The following is a 12,691-nucleotide window of genomic DNA, read 5'->3' as shown; positions in this document are numbered from 1 at the left end:
AGTCCGCAATCGGGTTTGGCGAGGACAAGGCCAACACGTGACAGACGTCCTCCACCATACTTAAAAGATTATGTGCCGCGCTAACAGAGCGTGTATTTTAAAAGAAAGTGAATTGGCCATAATAATGCCAATCGTATGTGTTTTATTCGATTGTACATCATGGATATATATATATATATGTGTTTGATTAAATGTAGAATTATCAAAGTAATTATTATATTCGAGAACATGAATAATTAATCAAGTTAATAAATATATATAATACCCAAATAGCGAACTATATAATGAATGAATGTTTGACAATACACACATATAGTGGAGCATACTGGAATATCCCCTCTGGAGTTTATTATAGGTTTTATAATATTAAATGCTTTTATATCATTTAAATATTATCAAACTCAAGGATATCAAATAAAAAAAAATAACTAATGTGTTTAATTAATAATGATGTTGGAGAGACAAGGAAATTATCCATGTTTGTAAAGTGTAATAATTATGTCTGATATTGCTCAAGTAGTAGAAATGTTTCATTGACTAACGTTATTCATTGGTAATAAAGCTGTAGTAAAACTGACCTACAAACGGTTGGAATTCGGACAGTTCCCAGTTTTCCTCATGATTAATTGCTTTATAACAGACCACGTGGAGTAAGGAATGCTGATATAAACAAACTCGGACAATTACAGTTCGATGCTGAATTTGTGTTCCATCTGTAGAAATATTATATACATTAATGTACATGTTTATGATTTTGGTTATTTGAATATTTATTGTATTTAGAACTAAAAAAAAATCATTAATTAAAAAAAAAATATTGACTTAATAATATTCACAATAATAAATTTATATAAGATGATGTTTCAATCCAAGAAGAGGAGGGATGTAATATCCTTCATTACTGTAGTCTGCTATTTATAACTATATTGCATGATGGGTAAAAAGAGTACTGAACTTCCGGTCAAGATATAACATGGCTTTCTAAATAAACGTATTGGGCGATAGTTTGCTGGATCACTTGTATCACTTTTTTGTAGACAGGGCATACGTTTGCACGGGTCCAGTCATTGGGAATATTACCGGTGGTCAGGGATTTTTGGAAAAGAACTGCAACGATGTCAACAATCTCTTCTCTCAGCTCCTTCAGGACAATTGGTCTAATGTTGTCAGGGCCGGCAGCTTTGTTGGCATTGAGGTTGGCGAGGAGCTTTAGTACACCTGCCCTACTGATGATGATGTCATTCATTTGTGGGTACTGACACTACTCTCTGGGATCCATGAGTCTCAGTTTTTGTATGCATTGATCTTTAAGTGTAAGTGGTATAATTGGTGAGAAAACTGATTGAAATTGTTTGTTAAGAATGTTTGCTTTTTCAGTGTTCTTAATTTTGAGAGAACCAGACTTTTGATCTTTTAATGGAGACACACTTTGTGAATCTTTTTTAGAGTTTTTTTTATAAGTGTGTATAGTTTTTGGTACAGACTTTACTTTGTGTATTAGTTTCATCATTATCATCTACAAGGTTCAGGATGTTTTCTAAGTAAGACTCATATGATTGTTTAATTCTAGCTTTTATTTGCGATTTCAAATTTTTAAATTTTAGCCATTCTTCATGATCAGATTTATTTTTATTTGTTTTTGGTTTTTTAATATTTTTATAGAGCTGGTCTCTTTTATGAATTAATTTTTAATGGATTTTGTTATCCAGGGCAAAGATGGTTTAGCTGTAATTCTTTTAGTGGGTATGAATTTTGATATGCCATCCTCAAGTGTGTGTTTGAACTGCGCCCAAAGTTCTTCAACAGACAAAGATTCAGCTTTTTGGAGTATTTCAGATGTTGAGGTTTTAATGAAAGTTTTCAACTCAGTCCAATTTGCCTTTTATACAAGGTGCAAGTACGAGGCTTTTGTTTGAGGAGGGTAGGCCTAGAAGATATTTCTGTGGATATGATGTCATGATCTGATATGCCAGGTATGACCTTGACGTTGTTTACAAGAGTGTGGTTTGAAATGAGCAATAAATCAAGAATATTGTCATTTCGTGTACTTTCATTGACCATTTGTACAAGGTTATGATCATCAATGATGTTCAGGAATTTATCATACACAGGACTTGTGTTTAAGCCTTCTTTAAGATATGGTGTATGTTCAGAGTCCCAATTTAATTTTGGGAAGTTAAAATTGCCAAGGATTAACTTTGTACCTTTTAAGTTACGCACAAGTTCAAGGGATTTTTCAAATTCTAAAATACTATTCATATCAAGTTCGTGTGGTTTGTAATAAGATACCAGAAAAAGTGACTTAACTACCTTTGATTTCTATTTTTATCCATATTATTTCACAATCGGTGTTCAGTTTTGGTTGTTTACTTGGTAGGAGGTTGTTTTTTACAAGGATAAACACTCCACCACCCTTACCTTTGAGTCTGTCACGGCGAAAAACTGTGTAGCCGAGTTCAGGTGGGAAAATTTCACTGTTATAGTTTTCTTTATTTAGCCATGACTCTGTGGCTGTAACTATATCTGGGTTTTGATCTAGAGCAAGTGCTACAGTTATCGACAGGTTAACCCAAAAAAGCCAGTTTCAGTTTCAGTTTTTATTAAACCAAGGCATATAATATGCAACTGGTTATAACAACAAACAAACAGAAAAATAACAGTCAAAAATCACTAGTATCACAATATAAAAATACAAATATGACTAGCTTAATAAACAAAAAGGAGATCATATTGTTCATTTCAAGTTCTGAATTCAATACAACATGTATTTTATATTGTAACAAATGAGAACGGAGAATGAGAAGTATTACTTATCTAAATTTTAACATAATGTTTTTACAAAATAAAGATAATTTTAGAAGAATATTTTTATCACAACTATTCATTAATGTGTCAAGTTTAAAAATATTGGGATGAGTGTAAAACCTGGGATGAAGAGATTTACGTCTTATGTCATTAAAGTACGAACATTCAAATAAGTAGTGAAATTCATCACCAATAGCTTGATACGGACATAAGGAACAGACCCTATTATTCTGATCAATTGCCAAGTGTCTGCCTTTTTCGATTGGTAATAGGTGATTCATTGTTCTAAATTTACATAAATATTTGCCTATGTCAAAAGGAAGTACATCTAGATATTTTTTCAAAACAATGAGTATTTTTATATGTACGATACACTAAACACTTAGAGGATGTGTCAATAGTACTATGCCAATCTTGTAAAAATTGATCTTGTAGTCTAAGCTTCACAACATTTTTAAAGTGATTAATATTATCTACCTTCTGTAAATGAAAATATTCTGACATGCCAAGATTACTAAGTGTTTCTTTCACAAAATTTATCCATTTAGAATTAACAATATTCCTAGAGGACAAAGACAACATTGTTTTATAAAGAAGTTTACATATCTTATTTTCCTTAGCATTTATAATTTTTACTCCAGAAACACAAAACTCTTGCTTTCACTTGTAAGGCTAATGGGAATATGCCTAACTCACCATAAACCATACAATTAGGTGTAGAAGCTTTTAAATTCAAAATAAATTTACAAAAATACAACTGAAATTTCTCTAAAAATTTGAACTTGTTCGAATCCCCAAACTTCACTTCCATAAAGAAGAATAGGTACAACCATAGAGTTAAATAAATGTAGTTGCAAAGAAATTGGTAAACACAATTTACGTGACTTTTGGATCACAGAAAACATTGCTCTTTCTAGCACTATCAACAAGAATTTTCTTTGATTTCAAAAAATTTACCATTATAATTAAAAAGTACTCCAAGGTAAGTAAAGTTATCTACCAAATCAAGCTTTTTACCATTGTACATGAAATCAAAGTCATCCTTAGGTTTTGACTTACTAAAAACCACTACTTTAGTCTTAGCTTCATTTACAACAAGATTCCACATATTACAGTACTCACTCATAGCATTTAAGGCATCTTGCAAATCAGTTTTGCTTTCTGCTAAAAGCACTGTATCATCAGCATATAACAGAAGAAACAATTTAACATAAACATCAATGACATCGTCACTAAGACATTCCCGAGTTGCGTTAGAGATATTTACAAGTCCTGTATATTTATTAGATACAAATTCTGACAAATCGTTCAAAAAGATAGAAAACAAAATTGGTGAAAGATTTTCACCTTGACGTACACCGGTATAACTACTAAAGAAACTAGTCAACTCACAGTTTACTTTAACACAAGATTTAGCCTTACTGTACATATTGTGGACTATACCAAGACACTTACCATCAATATTATGTGACAAAAGTTTGTGCCATAAATGAAGTCGATCGTACAATTACCGATTTGTTTATTTCCATTTGATTGAAACCCAGCTACTAACGCTGACAGACGAGCTCATCAAGTCCATGGACAGGCGTAAACAACATGACCTCGCTGTACTGGACTTCAGCAAAGCCTTCGACCGCGTCCCACACAGTCGCTTGCTTGTCAAGCTCCATCATTATGGCATCAGAAACCATACCCTGAAGTGGATTGAGGCATTTCTCACAGGCCGCACTCAGCGCGTAGTCGTTGATGGAGCAACGTCCGACCCAGCACCCGTTATCAGCGGAGTCCCCCAGGGAAGTGTGCTCGGACCCATACTCTTCCTGGTCTTCATCAATGACCTGCCACTTCATGTCACGTCCAAAGCCAGACTCTTTGCTGACGACTGTGTGGTATACCGGGAAATCAACACTGAAGAGGACTGCCACGTTTTGCAGGATGACCTGAAGAAGTTGGCATTGTGGGAGAAACGCTGGGGCATGAGTTTTCACCCAGAGAAATGCAGTATAATCAGGGTCCACAGGAAGAGGAACCCCATCATATACCCGTACTCCTTGAAGGGCCACACACTCGAGATAGACTCGATAACCAAGTACCTCGGAGTCCATATGTCTGGAAACCTCTCCTGGAATCAACATGTTGACAAGATCGTAAAGAAGGGCAACAGCACACTCGGCTTCCTTCGACGCAACCTGCGCAACAGCAATGAACAGGTCAAGAGCACAGCCTACATGTCACTCGTGCGACCAGGCCTTGAATATTGCTCCACCATCTGGAACCCTTATACCAAGGACCTTACACGCAAGCTCGAGATGGTCCAGAGGAGAGCTGCAAGATATGTGACGAACCGTTACCACAACACAAGCAGCGTATCCTCAATGATCCAACACTTGGAGTGGGAGACATCAGAGTCACGACGGACCAAAGCCCAGCTGACCATGACGTTCAAGATCACCAATGACCTTGTGGACATACCAGTCAGTGATTATCTCACCCCTGCCCCGAGCCGCACTAGAAGTGACCACTCCAAGAAGTTCCATCTACCATCAACATCTACATCGTACTACAAGAACTCCTTCTTCCCTCGTACAGCCACGATATGGAACAGCTTACCTGCCTCCGTTGCAGAGGCCCCTGACTTGGTATCCTTCAAGCAGGGGCTATCAGCCCTCACATTCTAATTCGCCTTAGGGCCCAGCTACAAGTACCCACTAGTGATATCCAAGGCTGTGCCGGCAGCGGCCACCGTAACCGGAGAGGTTTGGGTTGAAGAGGCGAAATATAGCTGGCATACTTTTTGTCTATATCTCTATCTTTGTACTATCCAACCTCTTCTTACTTTCTATCATTTCTTGTATATTTCTTTTTTCTTGACCTAGCACCACCCGTCGCGTCATAATCAAGTGTGATTGCGCCGACGTACAATGTAGATGTAGATGTAGAATTCTACTATGTAAAACAATCGTTGATTGGTTGTTTAGAAGGGTATTTCCCGGTTCCAATTATTTTTACACAGCGTGACACTCGGTAGTAACTACTAATTCTAAGGCTGTAGTTATCGACACATGGACGCAATTATCGACAGGTACTTTTTAATTGAGGACACTAATCCTTTTTAATGGACATATTGATAATAATTATGTTTTATAATATCATGACAATCATTATATTGCAAAAAGTATTTACTTAAATTAATAAATCGTGATTTACATGTGTTTGCAGTTTATTTTTTTTAATTGAATTGAACTTTGAACCCAAGTTGCAGACCCCTAAATTTAAGAAAAATGATAAGTCAATAACCAATTTCAATTTTTATTCAGATGTATTGATGTAGCAGAGATAGTAAAGACTGTGATGTAAGTACATGTTTAAGGTAACATACCTTTGATGTAAGTATAAGATAACATACAGACATAGTTAATTCAACAAACCATTGCATTTGAATACCACCACCAACATCATCATCATCATCGGAATCCATGTATGGTATATTTTCCTCAGAAGAGGTATTGCTGACATATATATGCCTCTACTTTTTTTCTTCTTTTCTATCAATTTCATTTTCTTTCTTATCTTTTACAACTCTTTCTTTCTTTCTCTTCCTCTCTCACTTTTCTTGCTTTATCTTTCTATCTTTCTTACTCCTCTTTTTCTGGTCTTCTCTTACTTTCTCTCACATTAACAAATTCAAAGCAACAGAACCTTACAACATTTTTGGGGATTTTTTTTCTAAGGGAAAGACTTTTCTTTTTTTTATTTAAAGGGAAATGAGTTTTTTTAAAGGCGAAGATTTGTCTGAGACAGTTGAAGTTTTAATTTTCTCTAACTTATAAGCTCAAAAGTCAGATGGACCACTTCCCTTGGGAAAATTTTTAAGGGGGAAAAAGGGCCGATCACTTAAAAAAATTTGTCAAAATCTTTTTCTTGGTGTGAATAACCTAAAAATTAAAATAAAGTTTCATAGTCTGGCAAATGAATTTAAATGGATGAAAAATTTAAAAATAAAAAATTTTGGGGTTTTTGAAATATTTAAAAAGGGAATTACAAATTCATACTTTGTATATAAAATACAATGAACCAATAACATCATTAAAAGGTTGCATTCATAGCATTATTTTCAGCATATAATTTTTGTTTTTCTGATTTCAATAGAGTATATTCCAAAATTCAAGGTAAAACTTTTGCATCAGATTTGCATAGTTTATAAATTTGAGCTTTCTCCTCAGCAGGAGTCGAAACTGACGGAGGTCCAGGCCTTGTTGGCATTTCAGGAACTCTTCCCAAATGGTTATCTAAAAGGGTGGTCCTTGGAACCCCATATAGCCTGCAGCCTTTACCTTCGACATCCCATTACATCTCATAGTTGACTTCAACTTCCCCTCATTTTGGGTGGCAAGTATTGGACCCTCTTATGATTTTGAGATGACATCTAGAACAGGAGTAATATTCTTTCATGACTGTATTGAAACCTATCATCTTTATGACTTTAAAGTTTAAAATTTGTCTGAGGTAGAACTAAATGTTTACTGTTGAACATTATATGTTAAATGGATAATTGAATAAAACATTGTTATACTATATAGTTACATTATTTTTATACTCTTCAATAAAAGATTGTTTTAAAACATAAATTTTTATTTAAAAATTGCAATGTGTCGATAAACTGTAGACCTATCTGTTTACTGGACGTAAAGTTAATCGACACCCCCCACCCTACAAACTGTATCAAATACTGTTAATATTGCATATTTAGTGGTCTGCAACCCATACACATCTAATATAAGACTAAACAAAGTGGAATAACTCTCGGAAAAAATGAAGCAAAAATCACAACTTTCAGATATTACGTAACTGACTGCCTACCCTGTGACGTAAGCTGTCCTGTCTAGTAAACAAATTGATGCAACGGTTGTAAAATGCATGCAAATTTGACTTGACCAACTCCGTGGACTTTTGCAAAATAGCAAAAAGAACGTGCAGATAGTGTTTCAGGGAAAAGATTACCTCAAATGTATTTGACAAGTTAATTTGAAAATTTTAAATAATGAAAAATAATAAAACTGTCGATAACTATAGACTGTCGATAATTGAAGCACTTGCTCTATTAATAAATTTTGAAATTCATTTATTTTTGTTAACGATTGACAAATTGATTATGCATATATAGAATTTTCAGTTTGGATACATAATCAATATGTTTTTGTTTTGGATTTTTGAGATTTATAGAGCTAGGTGTATCTGTATTTTCATCTACTAGAGGTCACGGGGGAGGAAGTGTTACACGAAGGATGGAGTTCTTATGATAACTTGTTCAGAGAGTTCATGTGATAACTGTCACGGAGTTCGTCGGAAAACATCTGTATATACTACAAAAACACTCGTTAAAATGGTTATTTTCATCGTTCAAAAAATGAGTTTTAGGTGCTAAATTAAACTTAATGATTAAGCTTGTCTTACATCTGTATTATGTGTCAAAACTAATTCACATGCCATTTTTAATCGCCTCTTGCTTTAAATCTGGTAGTTTTTCAGTAAAAATTTCCAAATTATTTGCCAAATTCACAAGTTTTGACCTGTTTATTTCTGGTCTTCATCCTTGCCATACCATAATTACCTAATTATAATGCAAAATTGCAATATAAATGCACCGGGCTAACAGATATATACCCGATTTTTCAAATATTCCGGAGTTCTGTGATAACTCTAAAGATGTTCACAGAGTTCTTATGATAACTTTTGTTATTGCCGATGTGTTTCTTGCGCTAAATCACGGCACGTTTTAGCGTTTTTTATTATTCAATAAGATTGTAAATCATTATGAAATGTAGTACGCTCATCCTTTGCGCAAAAAATAGGATATATAATGTTGGTTTTGAGTGAATTTTAGTTCAAGAGATATTATTTCTTACCCCCGTTTCTTTTTCATAGTATGTTTTTTTGTTTGACGCAGATTTTGTCCGGCTCCTAGCAGTATTCAGGCCCTTTATCATTTTCATCCAGGCATACAGACTATTTTTTCTCAGTTAAGCATCTATGTTACTGCATCAGTCAGAGAAAACAATTATTTTCTATGTAACACAGCAGTTATAATAGTACAGCGATTAATATGTTTCAAAGTTTTAAGTTACATTAGAGAACTTGCGACACTTACAAGCAACACCGGAGGAATTCTAGTTTGAATGCCCATGCACAATAACTGAAATCCCATTCTAGGTAAATCACTACTTTTAAACAATATATTTTGCAGACGACACGGAAAAGTTTGGGAAGTTATCTACATGTGTATTTGAAAACCCAGCTTAACATTGCTTATTGGTTACTGAATTATATTCAAAATAAAAAGGTTCGAAAAACTGCTCTGAAATTTTGAATAAATGTGAACAAAGTTGTTACATCTCAGGCCTAAATCCATCAAAATGTAAAATAAAAGAGCAACATTAAAACACATGTAATGCTGGACAGGTACCTAACTTTGTTCTGTCAAAGTTTGCACTCTTTGGTAGACAGATTTTTACTTTATTTGTTAAAAAGTGCGATTTGGTGCCGGGAACTGCTATGAAACCAGTAGGGCATTTATGTACGTGATAAAATGCGCTTTGAAATACTCAAATATAGTTTTTTTCCCTCCCTTTTTCCCCGGGTCGGTGTTGAGGGAGTTTCCCCTATGAAAATCTTAGGGGGAAAAACTCGCAAACTTTGCGAAATTTGGGAAAAAAAAATATAATTTCAAACTTAGTTCGCTTAAACCCTGGGGGGAAGTTAATTTTTTCAAAAATGGGTTTTTTAAAAAATGTACGAAATTTTTTTAAGACATAGGGGGAAAATTACCCCTTGGTTTATAAAATTATTTTTTATGGTAAAAAAATGATCCAAAAATTTACTTCCCCTTAGGTAAGGGAAAGCAAAATCCCTATAAAATACCCCTCTTAAAAAGGTGTTGCTTAAAAAGGGAAAACTGAGAAAACGTGACTTTTTGAGACTTTTTTGTTTTTTGGTTTAAGCGAAAAATCCTTAATATAAAGTGACCGCGGGTTCTTTTTTGACTGAAAAATGATAGAAATTAGCTTTTTTATCCTTTCGCAGACACTTAAGACCAACTTTTTATCTACATTTTTGTTGCAAAGGATGATCGTACTGCATTTCATTATGAATTTACAATCTTATTGAATAATAATAAACGCCAAAAAACCGTGCTGTGTTTTTAGCGCAAGAAACACACTGGCAATAACAAAAAGGTTATCATAAGAACTCTGTGACATCTTCAGAGTTATCACAAGAACTCCCGGAACATTTGAAAAAATCGGCTATATAAATCTGTTAGCCGGTGTTTATGATTGCAATTTTGCATTATAATTAGTAAATTATGTGTTGTCAAGGATGAAGACCAATATAAACAGGTCAAAACTTGTGAATTGGCAAGTTATTTCGAAATTTTACTGAAAACTACCAGATTTGAAGCAAGCAGAGGCGATTAAAAATGGCATGTGAAATAGGCTTTGACACATAATACAAGATGTAAGACAAGCTTAATCATTAAAGTTTAATTTAGCACCTAAAACTCATTTTGAACGATGGAAAATAACCATTTTAACGAGTGTTTTTGTAGTTAAAGATGTTTCCGACGAACTCCGTGACAGTTACACAAGAAACTCCCTGAAACAAGTTATATAAAAAAATTTCCATCCTTGTGTACATTTTCCTCCCGGGAGTGAGAAGCTTTATGGGTAAATTGAGAGGACCCTTGAAAAAATTTCAAAGATTGTTTCATCAAAAAATTGTACTTCCTTGAAAAGGGAAATTATTGCTATTGGTTAGACCCTTGGTACAAAATTCGGTTCGAGAAAACAAAACCCGGGGTGCCCGGGGCCCAAAAACCCCCTTTTAAATTTTGGGGGAAGGGTTTTGCCCCTTTTAAAAAAGATTTTTTTTCCTTACTAAAACCGTTACCCCCTTTTAAAACCTGTCATTTTTCCCCCGGAAAACTCCCGGTAACAATCGATAATTTTTGGACTGATTTAAATTACTGCTTAAACCTGAAAGTAACTTCAATTACCTCCTAAAGATCAATAGAATATAAAACTTTAGTACTAAACTTCTCCTAGAAAAAATATTTAGATTTGTACCTGTCTTAACGCATACATGCGATTTTATTTTCAAATTTGTACTGTCTACTCTATTTCGGGCGGACATGTTATGACGTCATCGTAAAAAATCGATTCCGTGAAAGCTGGTAGTAGCCACCAGTGTGTCTAGCAGGTAAGTGTGGGTTACGCATGAAGATTAAATTAAAACAAAATATCGGGGGAAATAAATCTATCATTATTTTTTAAATAAAATGTGTGCATTATTAATACTATTGAAAAGTATCATTGTATTTAAACCTAAAATGCAATGGTCGCAAATAGGCTCCGTACAAGTACTGTTGTTTAATATTTTTTTAAAAACTATTTTAATACATGCTACTCAAACATTTATCAATTGGTGGTTTGCCTTCTTGTTTACTGCTAATGACTGCCAAATGTCACTCTCGGATAAAATACTGACTTCATTTATACATGCTATATTTATATGACAATTAAGAACGTAAAAGAAATATTGAAGGAAACTATTTGAAATACACTTCAAAAATTAATCAGTATTTGTACAAAATAATATTTCAAGAGCTCTTTTTCACCGATTGCCGATATTTAATACATATTAACCTATTGATAAAGTTAAATGTCTTTTTTGACATACTTTATTAAATTTACTAAAAAGGAACTTTATTGTGATCCAGCCATATGCTGTGTAACTATAAAGGAAGGGTCACATGTTTAATTGAAATAAATTTTTAAGTAGAGGATATTAAAAAAAAAGTCATTGAGAAGATCAGAAATTTCAAATGAACAGATTAAAGAGACTTATAAATGTATAAGGTGTATGGTCTTGTTGTTTCATACTGTTTTGGTGACACTTTTGTTTGTGTCCCTTGTTGTTTTCTCGTCTAATGGTAAGTATCTTCCCTTTGCCCCTAGTTATTTTTATTTCGCCCCTTCCCCCCGAATTTCCTATCCCCTTCCCTGTGCCGTTAACTTAGTGGTCCTGTTTCATAATGTTTTGGTGACACTTTTGTTTGTGTCCCTTGTTGTTTTCTCTCGTCTTTGGTAAGTATCTTCCCTTTGCCCCTATTTTATTTTTTATTTCGCCCCCTCCCCCTTCCCCGAATTTCCTTTCCCCTTCCCCCTGTTGCCGTTAACTTAGTGGTCCTATTAATCATTCATTTATTTATTTTCCTTTTGATTTCCTTCTCAGTTTAACATTTTAGTGATAAGCCCCCTGACCGTGCTCTCCCTTGCGCCCTGTCCCGTTTTTAATTTACTTTAGGATCCTCTGGGTTCCTTGCCAATGGTTCTTGTTCCTGGGTCGTGTGGGGGTTGCGTTCATTGAACGTCGCCTTTCCTTGTTTTCATCTTGTTTTCATATTGTATATCATGTATACCGAACCGTAAAGATAATGATTATCAATACAAGGTTCGGCAAGCAAGCAAAGAAATGTAAATTAAACAGAAAAATCTTATCCACATACATGTATCCACCCTCCAAAAAAAAACCCCACCAAAAAAACGCCTGAAACTGCAAAAATCGAAACATAAAATACACATGAGTGCCAAAGACGGCTCTGGTAGGTGCAAGTGCTCCCTTTCGCCGGTTTAAACAGAATTGATCACTTAAACATAATAATGTTGAAATTTTTTAATCAACATCCACAGATGTGTACATAATACGGGCGTAATCATGGAACTTTCAATGTGACACATTCGAGGTGCCGTTCAATTGAAAAAGCGTTTATCAGAGGTTTTTGGTGTCCTTTATGCGACAGTCTTCTAAAGACATTTCTTCCATCTGTCCT

This window comes from Ruditapes philippinarum, unplaced genomic scaffold (assembly GCF_026571515.1).
Source record: "Ruditapes philippinarum isolate M1 unplaced genomic scaffold, ASM2657151v2 ctg7749_1_1_1_1, whole genome shotgun sequence".
Classification (NCBI taxonomy): Eukaryota; Metazoa; Mollusca; class Bivalvia; order Venerida; family Veneridae; genus Ruditapes; species Ruditapes philippinarum.
The sequence above is the reverse complement of the archived record's forward strand: the minus strand, read 5'-3'. Positions refer to the sequence as shown.